Source organism: Panicum virgatum, chromosome 7N (assembly GCF_016808335.1).
Source record: "Panicum virgatum strain AP13 chromosome 7N, P.virgatum_v5, whole genome shotgun sequence".
NCBI classification, from domain to species: Eukaryota; Viridiplantae; Streptophyta; class Magnoliopsida; order Poales; family Poaceae; genus Panicum; species Panicum virgatum.
Genome location: NC_053151.1, coordinates 44,774,951 through 44,788,362, shown reverse-complemented (window position 1 = coordinate 44,788,362; position 13,412 = coordinate 44,774,951). Strand labels below are relative to the sequence as shown.

The window sequence follows — 13,412 nt, the reverse complement described above, 5'->3', positions numbered from 1 at the left end:
GAAGGCCAGAGCTCCTCGGCCGCTCTGCCGGTGGGGAGGGAGAGAAGGGGGGCGGACGGATGGGGTCGGAGGGAGGGGCTCGGGAGGGAGAGAGCTTATAAGTCACACAACCAAATAGATTAGACTTATAAGTCACTAGATTTTAGTCACCTGACTTATAAGTTAAGTGATTTATGAAAACCAAACAGGACCTAAGAGTAACAAGCTCCTAAGCCTTTACTTGACCTACACTTAGCTGGCCCTAAGTTCAAGCAAACTTGCTACACTCAAATGGATGATTTCTTCTTGTTTTGATCAAACTTCTAGCTGTAGATCTTCTTCTCATGGTTCAAGCACTCTCTCTTCAGTTCTGGGGTGGCCTCAAGTATTCAAGTTGTCAAAGGCATCATAAATGACCCAGATGGTCCCATTATGTAGGCTAGGAAGTTCACCATAGTCGTTACCTGTCACACTGTAGAAAAGTCCTATGCGTTGGTTTAACCGGTGACTGTCATCGGTTCAACCAATCACACTATACCCAAATAGTAGATGTTGGACTTTTGATAGAGAGGATATGCTGACATCATGTAACTGACAGTTGATCTGAGCAAGTATCGGTTTAACCGGTGCTGAAGAATTTCTTGTTCTTTCACAAACATGCTCTCGGGGCAATACCAAGGCCAATGCACCGAGTTTGTTAAAAATTCACAAAATAAAATAACAATAGGACTAGGTTGGATCGGGTTTAAAAAACCCATGGGTTTACGGGTTCGGGTATTATAGGAACAAATCCGTGCACATAAACTCAACGGGTAGGACTTTGTGCCATTAACAAATCCACGGATCTAAAGATGACCCACATCCATGCCTTAATGGAGTAAAGCCCATCGGGTTTCAGTCGGGTACCTATTACCATCCCTACCTGCGAAACCACCCTGTCTAGAGCCTACCCCACTTCGCCCCGCACCACGACAGTGTTCGTCCCCCGGCGCATCGCTGGGAAAACAGGATCACCGGCTTTCCCGCTTCACCACCAGCCTCGACGTTCGCCCCCTCGACGTCCACATTCTCGTCTCCATGTGCTCGGCAAGTCCATAGTGGACGCCATCGCGATGGGCACCCACACATTCTCCTAAGTTCGACGTGGAGCTCGAGCACCCCCGCTCGTCGCCGGCGAGGCATCGCACCTGCCGGAATCGGAACCGCGAGCCCGTTATCTTGTTATGTTCGTAAGATTGCGGCCGGCCCCGGGCGTAGGCCCGACGCAGCTCGCAGGCCAGCCAGCTGCCGTCGTCGCGGCCGCCCTCGGCGCAAGGGCGACTTGAGGTCTCACTACTACAGAAGGGGTCATTGTTCCAGCACATTAGTTTCGGCCACCATTGAGCCCGTGACCAATGAAGGCTTTAGTTCCATGTCCAATGGATAGGGGACGGCGGGGAGCTTTAGTTCCTGTTGGAGCCACCAACCAGGACCAAAGATACTGGACATTTAGTCTCGGGTGGTAACACCAACCAGGATTAAATGATGATCATTTTAGTCCCGGTTGGTGGTTCCAACCTAGACCAAAATGGTCTTTAATCCCGGTTAGTGGCTCGAACCCAGACTAAAGGGTCTTTCACGGGTGTTCGAGTCCTGGCTGTGGAGTAATTTTTTTTTGTCTTGTCACGACCCTTTAGTCCTGGTTATTGGACTCGAGATAAAAGGTCTGGAACCTTTGGTCCCGAATTGGTAGTTTTGGTTGGGAAACAGGGACCAAAGAGATTTTCGAACCGAGATAACATGTGCAAAACTAATTTTATGCGTGACCGTTCAAACTGCAACTTACGGTCGATCCGTCCTTATCTAACTAATCTAAGGGGCCGCGCACCGAAGCCCCGGCAGCGCAGCGGAGCAGCCTGCAGGCACGCTCGGTGCTCCTCGAAGGAGCCCTCAGCGTGTCTGTTTTTTAATATATTTTGGATTCTAATTTTGTTGTTGTTGAATTTTTTTCCTTTAAAATTTATTTTCAAAATTTTGTGTGCACAACATTTTTTTTCCAAAAGTTTATTTCTTTAAATTTTGGTCTCCAAATCTTTCCACACTGTTTGGAATATTTGGTTTTGTAAAATTTGTTTGATTAAAAGTTTTGTATATACAAATTTATTCATGTTCTTTGTATAGTAATTTCCTACATAAAGTTTTTTATCTATAATTATATTTTTTATAAAATTTGCAAATAAAATATTATATATACTCCCTATATCATTTAGATGCGGACTGGCCGAAGGTGAAGTGGGACCATGGGGTCTGCTGGACTGTGCCTCGGAACCGCATGCTGCTTGTCTGAAATTGACCGGGCTCGGAACGGTCGCCCGCGAATTAGACAGCTCCGATAACATGCATCTTCTTTGTACCTCCTGGATGGCCAGCGGCAGTCTGCAGGGGTTGCGGTGCAGCTATGCAAGAACCGTGCGGGTGGGCGGCGGCGGCGACGACGACGACAGCGCGGAGGAGCAATAACCGCGGACTGGCTGCGGCGCGTCGTAGCACGGGCGCGGGGCAGTCCGACGATGACCACGACGTCTGCCTCATCTCCTACCACCTACGCGACCATTATGGATGGCAACGGGTATGAATTACCTGCGTGCCCGCGGGGAAAAACCCGCTAGGGTGAGGATCCGGGTTTGTGTTTGTGCCCACGGGTGCGGGTGCGGGTTTGTACTTGAACCCGGCGGGTAAATTTTCGCGGGTTTGAAAAAACCATACCCGTGCCCGCTCTACCCGTAAACCCACAACAACAACTGACATGTGTGCCCCATATACAAATATATAAGCAAGCACTCTAGGGTTTCCATCGCAAATTCCTCTCTCGGCCTCCCATTCCCACTTCCCACACCCCAGCCGCCACCACCCCATCGGCCCATCCCGAGTGACCGACCCCGACGCCCCGTGCTCCTCCAAGCGACCAAGCTGCCGCCGCCAGCCAGCCCTCTGGCGTCCGGCACCCCTCCAAGCCGTCTCCGCCAGCCGCCCTCCAATTCCATGCCTGCTGCCTGCAGCGCTCACCCGCGGTCTGCCCCTCAGGCCTCAGCCCCCCAGGCTCGGCGCGGTCGTGAGCCGCGAGGAGGAGGCGAGCAGGGTGTAGGGAGTGCCGGCACCCGAGCCCCGGCGTGACGGCATCTGCTGTCCGCGGCTCCGCGCAGACCTCGACATCGTCTCCGCTGCTTATTCCTAAGACTTTCGCTTGCAGAGCTACGCATATTTGGATTCGTACTCCTAAATGTTGGCCTATGTGTGATGTAGCCGTAAACTGATGAACCTGTTCTTATGTTTTACTATGTTGATTTATGATTGATGGCTTTGTGCTTCATTTGAATTGATGATATTACTAATGCTTTCATGGTCCTGACGGGTACGCGGGTATACCCGCGGGTGGCGGGTACGGGCACAGTTTTCCACCCGTCGCGGGTTGCGGGTGCAGGTACAGGTTTGAAAGTGGCCTTGCTGGTACGGGTTTGTACGCTCCTTACCCGCGGGTAATGTGCCCGTTGCCATCCATAGCGACCATCAGTGACGTGCTCCTCGCCAGGCATCGAAGAGCCCACGTCGTACGCTGCCTCCTCTGGCACAACCCGCGAACCCTGTCACCCTTAATCTTCGGTAGCCCTGGGCATTCGAATAATTCGGGTAATGGAAAATTCGGGTATCTAGAAATGCTACTCGAAATTGACCCGGAAAAAGAAATACCCGAAATTTCGGGAGACAACAAGTAAAAGGGATCAAATATAAAAGTAAGATCAACATATCACTATTATTGCATCAATCAAACAAACAACCAATCAACAAATCAAACAAATAGATTTCTCATTAGGTTGTGGGGGTCAAATGAGTAGATTAGTCCATGATCTATTGGGTTTTCAATAAAGTTCGGGTAACTCGGGTACCAGGAGTCAAAACCCGAATTAAATTCGGTTTCTTAACTTCCTATCCTAGACAGTGATTGGGTAATTCGGGTTCGGGTAATTCGGGATCGGGTTTGGGTAATTCGGGTTCGGGGTTCGGGTTCGGGATCCGGAAATTGTGCCCACTCCTTATCTTCGGGTTAGGCAAATTTAACCGAGAACTGAGAACCAAACCGAAATAACCGAGAACCGAAACCGAATCGAACCGAAATCGAGAAATTCGATTCCTATTTCTCAAGAACCAAACTTTCTCGGTTAAGTCGGTTCAGTTCTCATTTAACCGAGAGAACCGAGCAGTATCAATTCAGCCCATTAAGCCCAATGAAATATGGCCCAACTGGTCACCCGACATCAAAACCCAGTACCCACACACCTCCCTCCCGTTCCAGCCTCCCAACCCATTCCCAGCTGCCTCCCACTCCTCTCCAAGTCCCAGCCGCCCCTAGCCCTAGCCCCTAAGTTAATCTCACTTACTCGCAGTACGAAATTGTTTGCACATTCTCCAATAAATCTCAATAATGGATGCCATGAGCCAAGCTCTACACTAATCTCTCCCATCGCGTTAGATTTCTGTTTAAATTTGTGGTGTCACACTGTACTTCTACGGCACTATTGCCTGTGAGAAACCAACCCTCACGCAACCTCTAATCAGTTAAGTTCAATTTTCCACTTTCCAATGCTCTGATTTATACACTAATGTTAAATTCTAATAGAATCCCGATGTGCCGCAACATATTATGTACATATTTCTTTACCTTCTTCCTCCTACGTTATGCTCATATACATTTTATATTTCAGATTGATTTACCAAAATAATTTGGGGTTATATATATGCATAGCCCTCTATTTAGCACGTCATGTTTTCACCATATAGTAATTATGAATTTTAATGTGTATTTAAAAGAATTGGTACTAATGCACTCGTTTGCATTTCAGAGAAAACATTGTCCGAATCAACTGAGAGAACATCTTTGCATAAAAAACATTCAAACTCAATATATAATGAGTACAGAATGAAAATATTCATGTTTGCTTTGGTTGTCAGGAATTATCAGTCGATTCCATATTGTGTTCATACAGTGTCACCACATCTGAGTAACAAATAAATGGGTGTGCAATGCTTTCTGAATTTTTATGCCTAGCATTTGCAGAGCAAGGATCACTGTTTTTTGTCCAGTCAAATGACATGGCATTGTGTATTTGCTTGGTCAGATTTCTTAAGTAAGATTTGAAGGTCATTTCACAGATAAAAATATTTGCAGGGATCTTGATCATTTTAGTGTTACATCATTGTAAGTTTTTTTGGATAAATCAATGTAGTTATTATCATAAGCTAATGTCAGAATGCTCATAAAAATCATTCATTCAGCAACCTTGTAGAAACTAAATACAGAAATTTACATCAGTAATTACATTACTAGAACTGAACTTCAGAATCAGAATGCACTAGCAGTTTCTCTAGAGAAGGAACAAAAAAAATGCCAAACTAGAATGATGCAATTGTGAAAGATAGTATGAATTATTGAGACATCATGGGTTTGCTTGTCGAGCTAAGTGATAACTCCAAATTAAGGATATCGTCAGATGCAAACACAATCCTGAATAAAGGATGCTGATCACCGAGAATCCTTCCACTCAGGAACATATAGTGGTACATATTATAGTAATAGAAGCACATGCTTGCCCATACATCAATAATACTTGAGGACAGGGCCCTGTAGACACAATCGGCATCATAGCTTCAGAGAAACTGGTAAATCCTAATTAGCAGAATTCCAGCCTTATGTTTTCCTTCAAATCTCTTTCTTACGATTCTTGCACCAAAAGATGGCCAACTAACGTGGCCACGTCGCCGGCCGATCTCGGCCGTCGGATCGAGCGCGTGGACGGCCCAGATCAGGCGAAGCGCGGCCTTTTGCAAAAAAACCCTCATACTTAAGCGAAATCAACCCGCAGTCCTACTTCCTCTCTCGGTTTATTTTTTCAAAAAAACCCTCAACTTTTACCAAAATCAACCCATAGTCCATGCCTTCTTATGGGCTTATCTTTTGTCTTGCTGGGCCGGCCTGCCTGGAATGGGCCAAAAACGGCCCGTGAGACTCTTCTCCTTTAATACGATTTTATTTTTCCTTTTTAAATTAGAGATCTTTCAAAATTCATACAAAATCATAGAAAAATCATAAAAATACCAAACCAATTTTGATGAGTTTCTAATGACTAGATCTATGCATTAAACTTAAAATATCATATGATTTAGTGTACTTTATTTCGCATATGAACTAAAAAAATATCTCCTCCATGTTAACAAAAAAAATCTAAAATCAAATCCTATAAATCCATATCCTTTTTCTTACTCTTTGTTTCATGACTCTTTTATTTAATGCTAACCTGTAGTACAAATACTTGAACATAAATAATCACGTATATACATATAAATAGCATAGTACTTCACTATATATGGTACATGATATTCCGTACATTCGCACATACAAGTACATCATGTCACACATATAAATACTTGAAATGAAGATACACAAATAACATAACATACTTGCAATATATGCCGTAGATACAAATATATAAACACGCATAGATATATATAGCGACAGCTACATCGACGCATAGCTAACCTACATACTCATCCAATCACCCTAACCCTAAAACACACACACTGGCCATACGCAGCAACGCCGCGATTATTTCTAGTTTGAATGAACTTCCAGATAATAATATTTTCTTCCATGCTACCTAGAAGGCTAGAAGATCATTGTTCAGTAAAAAAACTCAAGTGCGCTTAATAGTGATAAACAGCCCTTGGCAGATAAAAATCCGAGTCAAAGAGCAATGTGGAAGGATTTCAACATTACCAACCCTGCATGGCTCGCATTATTCAGTTTTTTGGCATGTATAACTGAAAGGAAGTCAATGTCTGCTGATCCACTAAATTTCAATGTCTACAGCCTGATGTTTGAAGTGATCAGGCAAGTTTCATATCCTTGCACAACCAAAGTCATGCCCATTCCAGAAGCAGCATCTAAACATGAGTTATATCGACAAGGGGAAAATACAACCAGTAAAAACAGCATAAGCCAGTTTCCAGGCATGTACCATGACGTTTATGCTTGCTGCTTCAATTTTCTAAGCAGTAACACAATTTCTTCTTTCACAGCGCGTTCGGCATTGTGGGGTACTCGCTAGGCTACAGTTGTGAGAAGTTGATGAAACTTGATGCCACTTGCAAAGCTGCTTCATATGGGTTTGTCGGCTGGTGGACCGATGAAGGTAAGCTGATAATTATCTTGGTGATGTTCATCTGGAGGCTCAAGAAGTTCATCATCAAAGAGAAAAAAGATTGACTGTGCACGCACAACACCACACCAAAGGGTGGAAGCTGCCCGATTACAAGAATCATGAAGTAGTGGATCAGCATGAAGTAGTGGATCAGCTAAATCCAGAGCCTTGCCATCTTCTGCGTCACATGGGGAAGATTGTCTGAGCAGCAATTCCATCTGTACAAAATGCAAGACATTCATCAGATGAATGAATGAATGAAGAAATCACGAGTGTCAAGCTGGCAACTTACGTTCTCCCGAATTCCGACTAGTGTATATATATATATATATATATATATATATATATATATATATATATATATATATATATATATATATGGACAGGGCTAATCTCTACCCTGGGTATGGAATAACTATTCCATACCCGAGCCCGCCACCGTCACCCACGCGAGCGCACCCCAAGCGAGCGCAGCGCCGGTTTTTCCTTCGAGGCGCCCCGCTCCCGGTTTCTGTGCGCGCCAGCCACCTCGGATGGCGCTGGTGCCTGCCACACAACCCTATCCTCTCGCGCCACCGGTTTTTTTTTGTCACGCATGCAGAGATGGGTGGCCCCGGCCCCTCCATTCAGTTCGGGTCCCCTTTTTCTAGTTTTGCTCGGTTTTCTTTTTTTTTTCTAGACCTGGATTTTTTATTTGCACGTGGGGGTACGTAGCTATTTTATCTTTTGTTCGCTGTTTTTTCTGCGTGAAGGGAGGTAGTACCGTCACAGCTATGTAGATACGGTTTTGGCGGAGGGCAAGTTAAGATATATGAAGCGAGATTTGAAGAAGATTATTGATCACACTGGCAAACAATACGTATATGAGTAAAGAGAAAATAAGATGTACCGCATGAATCTGCCTTTTCGCTATCTTCTTCCGCTAGTAGGAACCACATGTTTGTTTGCAAAAATAGTAAATTTTCCAAAGTGACAACAGGACATGTGTTTGTTTGCAATACAATACTTGACATAATTGAACCTTGGATTAATAACCAAACTCCACCTAGTACTTTACGATTGTACCACAATCAAATCATTGCCTAGTGATAATTACAAGTGGTAGAAAGAACCAGCAGGTACTAGCAAAGTCTATACTATGCTGAACATCCAAACTTGTGATTCTTCTTTCATAAAAGATTAGACCAAGGATGCCCCCGAGTTCTCTTGCTACTTTGAGGCTAGACAGAATCCTCCCCTGCAACAGTAGTGAACTCTTGTGTTGACTCAATGCAACAAAGCATAATCACATCCCAGAATACACAATGAACCGGCAGTGCCTCTGATAGTTGCCTCTGTTTGTTGTTCTAAGCTAGCCAGCCTGCTTTATGTGAACCTCAACCCAATCAGATGTTCCAGTTAAAATGCAGTAGGGCATGTGAAAAGAAAATAAAATAAGAAGGAACAACATTAAAAAAAAACAAAACTCCCGCAATAGCATCCATCAACCCAAGTTCATAAAGGTGCAAGATTTAGATGCAAAAGTAGGCAAGCCAAAAGAAGTCTAACAATTGGAATGGACCTGGTCAGGGAAGAAACAGTGGCGGTGTGGCACTAAAAATTCCAAACATGCACTTAGAGAACCTGAAATATAACTTCAGAAGATTTTGCGACACCAGTGGCACTCTATGACAATGCACAACATCATAGCCTAATAGGTCATAGTTAGAGTAGGACACAAGTAGGTAAGCACCATGTGTATAGGCCTAAACACATATATCTACCTTGACATGAGCCTAGACTTCAGATCTCATTGGTAGTAATGCATTGCTTACAGGTTTCAGGTTTATTGTCTGAAAATTCCATCGGTAGTATTGCAGTGTGCGTTGCCTACAACTGGTTTCAGGTTCATTGTCAACAAATTTGATCAGCAGCATACGACAACTTAATTTTTTTATTAGCTGATTTGATAAGTAGAAATTATCTGTGCAAATCTAATTTCCTATTTGTGTATGCATTGCGTACAATCAAATAGCCTTTACAGAGCTATGGATACTATTTAGGCATATGCTGGAACCCTTCATATACAAGGGCAGCATGTCATAAAACAATTGTATCCTGGACTGGCTCTGAAACTCTTCAGTATGTGATGCAAGAGATCCATAGATTTTCAAAAAGAAGGGAAATAAAAATGACATTTTGACGCAACCTAATTAGAGATGGTTGAGGTACCGATCGAGGTTGAATTCAATGTAAGCGCCACCAGCAGTTATTTGAAGGACCAAAGCAATTAAACTCCTACAAATAATAGCAAATTCATTCAGACCATATAGATGATTCAGGTGCTTTCAAAAAAAAAAGATGATTCATAGCATATAGGAGCTTTACTAGAATATAGTTACAGTCCTAGCTGAAGAAATCCTCCTTCACTATCTGTTATAATCTAAGGGGAAACCTATGATCCAAATTGGTGTACGGGAACCAATAAATCTAATGAGAAGGGAAATAACATTCTCTTGCAAAATATCTCCACCAATGAAGGCTATACTAATCTATGTTATCCTATAATTATTATTGGAATTCCTAGGTCATTTTCACAGATAAGCCAATGACACTGCTAATCAATTAACCAAAAAGTGGAAATCAGAATGCCCTAGCCAGTTTGCTTGCTGTAACACTGAGCGAATCACAGGCGTGAGCATTGTTAGTATAAGCAGAAATCTCCATCCCGATTTTTTTACTGTGATTTACTAGAAAGAAAGTGCTCAGGCGTAAATCCACAACCTAATTTATCTGTCAAGAGCTACATCAACAAAGTGATGATTGCCGTAATTCGCTGACTATAATATGGTGGAATCGACATAATGTTGAAAAAATTAGTAAATTATATGGTTAATTTACAACATGAGTTACTAGACAAAAATTTATAGTAACATATCAATTGCGGAAGTGAATTTTTAAAGTGTGTTTCTGAATATTTGGTACAAAATTCAATACAGTCAAGCACCTAAGGAGTGACCTCCCTGTAGCAAAATATATATGAAAACATGGACCATCTGCTACAAGTGGTAGTGACATCCCTGTAGCAAAAATATATTAAAATGTAGACCATTTACCATCTGTGGCTATCTAACTTGGAATGAATCAAACAAGGCTACGAGATTTTCATGAAGTCATCGTTCAGAAGATTTTGCTACAAGAGAAATTCACAGTGCAACACGGATAGGCAAACAATTAAAAGTGGGCTAAAAATCATCACCAGATTGAACGTGAGTGCTTAGCTTACCTCCGCTGGTTTAGATGAGGGGGCGATTCACCAAATCACTAGGAACTCCTGCAGGCACGGTGGAGGCAATCTCAGAACAGATTGCATAGATCGGCCGGCGGACACCAATCCAACTTTGGGGATGAGGATTGGGCTGTCTCCGATGGCGTTCTTATGGAGGTCTGTGCTGCAGAGGAGGAGCCCGTTCAAGCTCAGGAGGTGCCAAGAGCTCTGAAAAGCCGCAGGGGCCGCCGCTCGAGGAGCTTGCCGGAGGCCGCAACGGATGCTGCGCGAGCTCGCCGCACCTTTGCAACACCGAAGCGGAGAAAGCAGGGGGAGGAGGCCTGGGTCGTGAAGAAGTCCATCGGGATGAGGGTGCTGCGCCGGGAGGATAGCGGCGTCGGGAGGGTGGAGGTGCAGCCCCGAGATTGGGTGGAGCGTCGGGGGGAGGGAAGCGCCTGGATTAGGGGAGCGGGGAGCGCCTGGATTGGGGGAGCGGGGAGCGCCTAGATTGGGGGAGATGACCTGCCGTCGCGGATGCCGTGCGAGCTCGCCGAAGCTGCCCTCCGCACCACCGTAGCGGAGGAAGGAGTGGGCGGCACCGGTGGTGAGGAACCCCGTCCGGTGGAGGGTGCGGACCTGGTCACCGACGGGAAGCCCGCCTATGGCAGCCGGCGGCGCAGGGTCCGGCAGAGCAGGGTGTTGCAGGGGCGGGACGATAGCCGGCGAAGCAGGAAGGCACGGGGGAGGGCGGCGCAGGAAGGTACGGGAGAGGGCGGCGCCCGGCGCATCAACGTAGGATCGCCGGCGGGAGTACGGGTCGGAGGATCGTGGATGGGGGCACGATGTATTGTGATGCGAGCTGTGGACGGGGAGGTGGGGAAAAACCGACGGCCAGAAAAAACCGAATGGAAAAGGTCGGGTCCGACGGGTTGGCTCGGGTATGGAAGGGCTTATTCCATACCCAGGGCATCCAATAGACCTACTATATATATATATATATATATATATATATATATATATATATATAGCGGGGAAAGATCAGGAGCACGCGTAGGCTGATAGGTCCTTTTAGGCTGTCATTTTCTCATATGCCAGGACAGACAAAAAAATACTGACGAACTAGGGGAACTGGTAGAACAGTGCTAGGGAGTAGCCGAGTAGGGACGGCGGGGCCGGCAGGCGTCGCCCCAACAAGGACCGAAACATCGAATCCGCGTCGCTCACCGAGCATGAGTGCATGACGAGACCACCCCCGGCCGCCGTCGCATCGACCTCGTCGGAGGCTCGGCCGCCGTCGCTTTGGAGTTGCACAGTTTTTTTTTGTTTTTTTTTAGGGGTGGAGTTGCACAGTTTCTGGCTTGCAGCTTGGGTCAGTGAGGTTGGGGGAGTCTATTCCCCGCATATGCGAGGGGGAAGAAACACATCGCAGAAGGCTTCTCCCGTCGCTCCCCCGCCATCCGCCGCCTCCCCAAGCTCCGACGCTGCCCCCGGCGCCTCCGCCGCCGCCCTCCACCGCCGCCAACCCTAACCAAGCTCGTCGCCACCGCGCCGCCGGCTTCTTCTCGCCCCCGCCGCCGGCCGCCGCCAACCGGGGGTCCTACCCCGGCCGGCCGGCGGCGCTCCCGCGCCGCCTCGCCCTCCGCCGCCCATCCTCCGCCTCCCGGGGCCCCTCCTCTTCTATCGCTGGCGGCCATGGAGCTCCCTGAACCCAGGTAATCCGGAACCCTAAAGCTCCGCCGCCGCCCTCCACCACCCCGGCCGCCGGCGACCTTGCCGGCGGCCGCTCCCCCCACCGACCACCCCTCCCCGAGCACCCCCTCCCCCTCCCCAAGCTTCGGTCGCTGCTTATCTCAACGGAGAAGATGAACAGGCGCGGCGGCGGCTCTTCTGCGATGTGGTGACGGAAAATCGCATATGCGATAAATAGATTTTCCCGTGAGGTTCGGGCTGTGAATGGCCTGGCCAACACAGCAAGCTGGGCCGTTGGCCCACATACCCGCCGCACCTCCACAAGCCCACCCCGCGCCACGCTCCGCAGCTGATGGGCTGAGAAATAGGCCTGTTGGGTAAACTAGCCCATTCGAGCTATGTGCCTCTCGGCTCAATGTTTAGAGTTTTTTTTTTAGATTAAGGATGGTTTTTTTAAGGTAAAACGCCCAAACGGGCTCCAAACTTGCAATCAATGCAGAAAACAGTACAAATGTCAGCCCAAGATGGCCAGTTACAAAGATTTTTCTTTCGGAGCCCAAACCCCACAATAAGGGAAATAGAACAATTGAAATCGGGATTATCCGAGAAGTTGCATACAATCCATCAGCTATAAAATTCTCTTCCCTTGGAATGTAGTAGAAATTTCCTCGTTTGTTCTTGAAGAGCTCTAGGTTTTCAAAGAAATATTCTCGATTTCTCTCGTGTCTCAATTCTCCACTCCGGCAACGTTTGGTGGTTAGTGGCGAGAACGAGTTCAAACAAGCCTGCAAGTGGAGCAGTTAACATTGCAAGCCTAATGTTTTGATGTATTTGGTTCATAAATATCATCGCATGCATACCTTGATGAGTGGAAACCGATTGAATGGATATAGTATCTTGACAAGAGGAATGAATGGACACATATTTTCGCAAATCTATACAGTCATACAGACATTCTCTTGTATGGATAACCAAACACTCTTATCTATATTAATAAGGGGGTGTTTGGAACTTTGGTTGTGCTAAAACAGAGGTGCTAAAGTTTTGCCCTAGAGGTACTTAATAGGGCTAAACATGAGCTAATAAGAGCTAATCTAGGGCTAATGGGCTCTAACAATCAATTAGCCATAATCATGTAATTAGATCAACAATTAGTTCATATTTAGTCCTACTATTTGTAATATAAATAAGTAGGCTAAAGGTTATCCTCAGCGAGATGGCCCTAGCAACTGAGCACCATTTCTCGAAAAAGCCACACCCATCAA

At 46.0% G+C, this 13,412-nt stretch overlaps 1 long non-coding RNA gene across 1 annotated transcript; it reads right to left on the bottom strand.

Annotated features, from left to right (window-relative positions):
* Nucleotides 1-9,175: 9,175 nt before the first annotated feature.
* LOC120682806 lies at nucleotides 9,176-10,866 on the bottom strand. Its single transcript, XR_005678612.1, has 2 exons — nucleotides 10,477-10,866; nucleotides 9,176-9,488 (listed from the first exon to the last, which is right to left on the bottom strand). It is a non-coding gene; the product is annotated as an uncharacterized LOC120682806 (long non-coding RNA).
* Nucleotides 10,867-13,412: the final 2,546 nt, after the last annotated feature.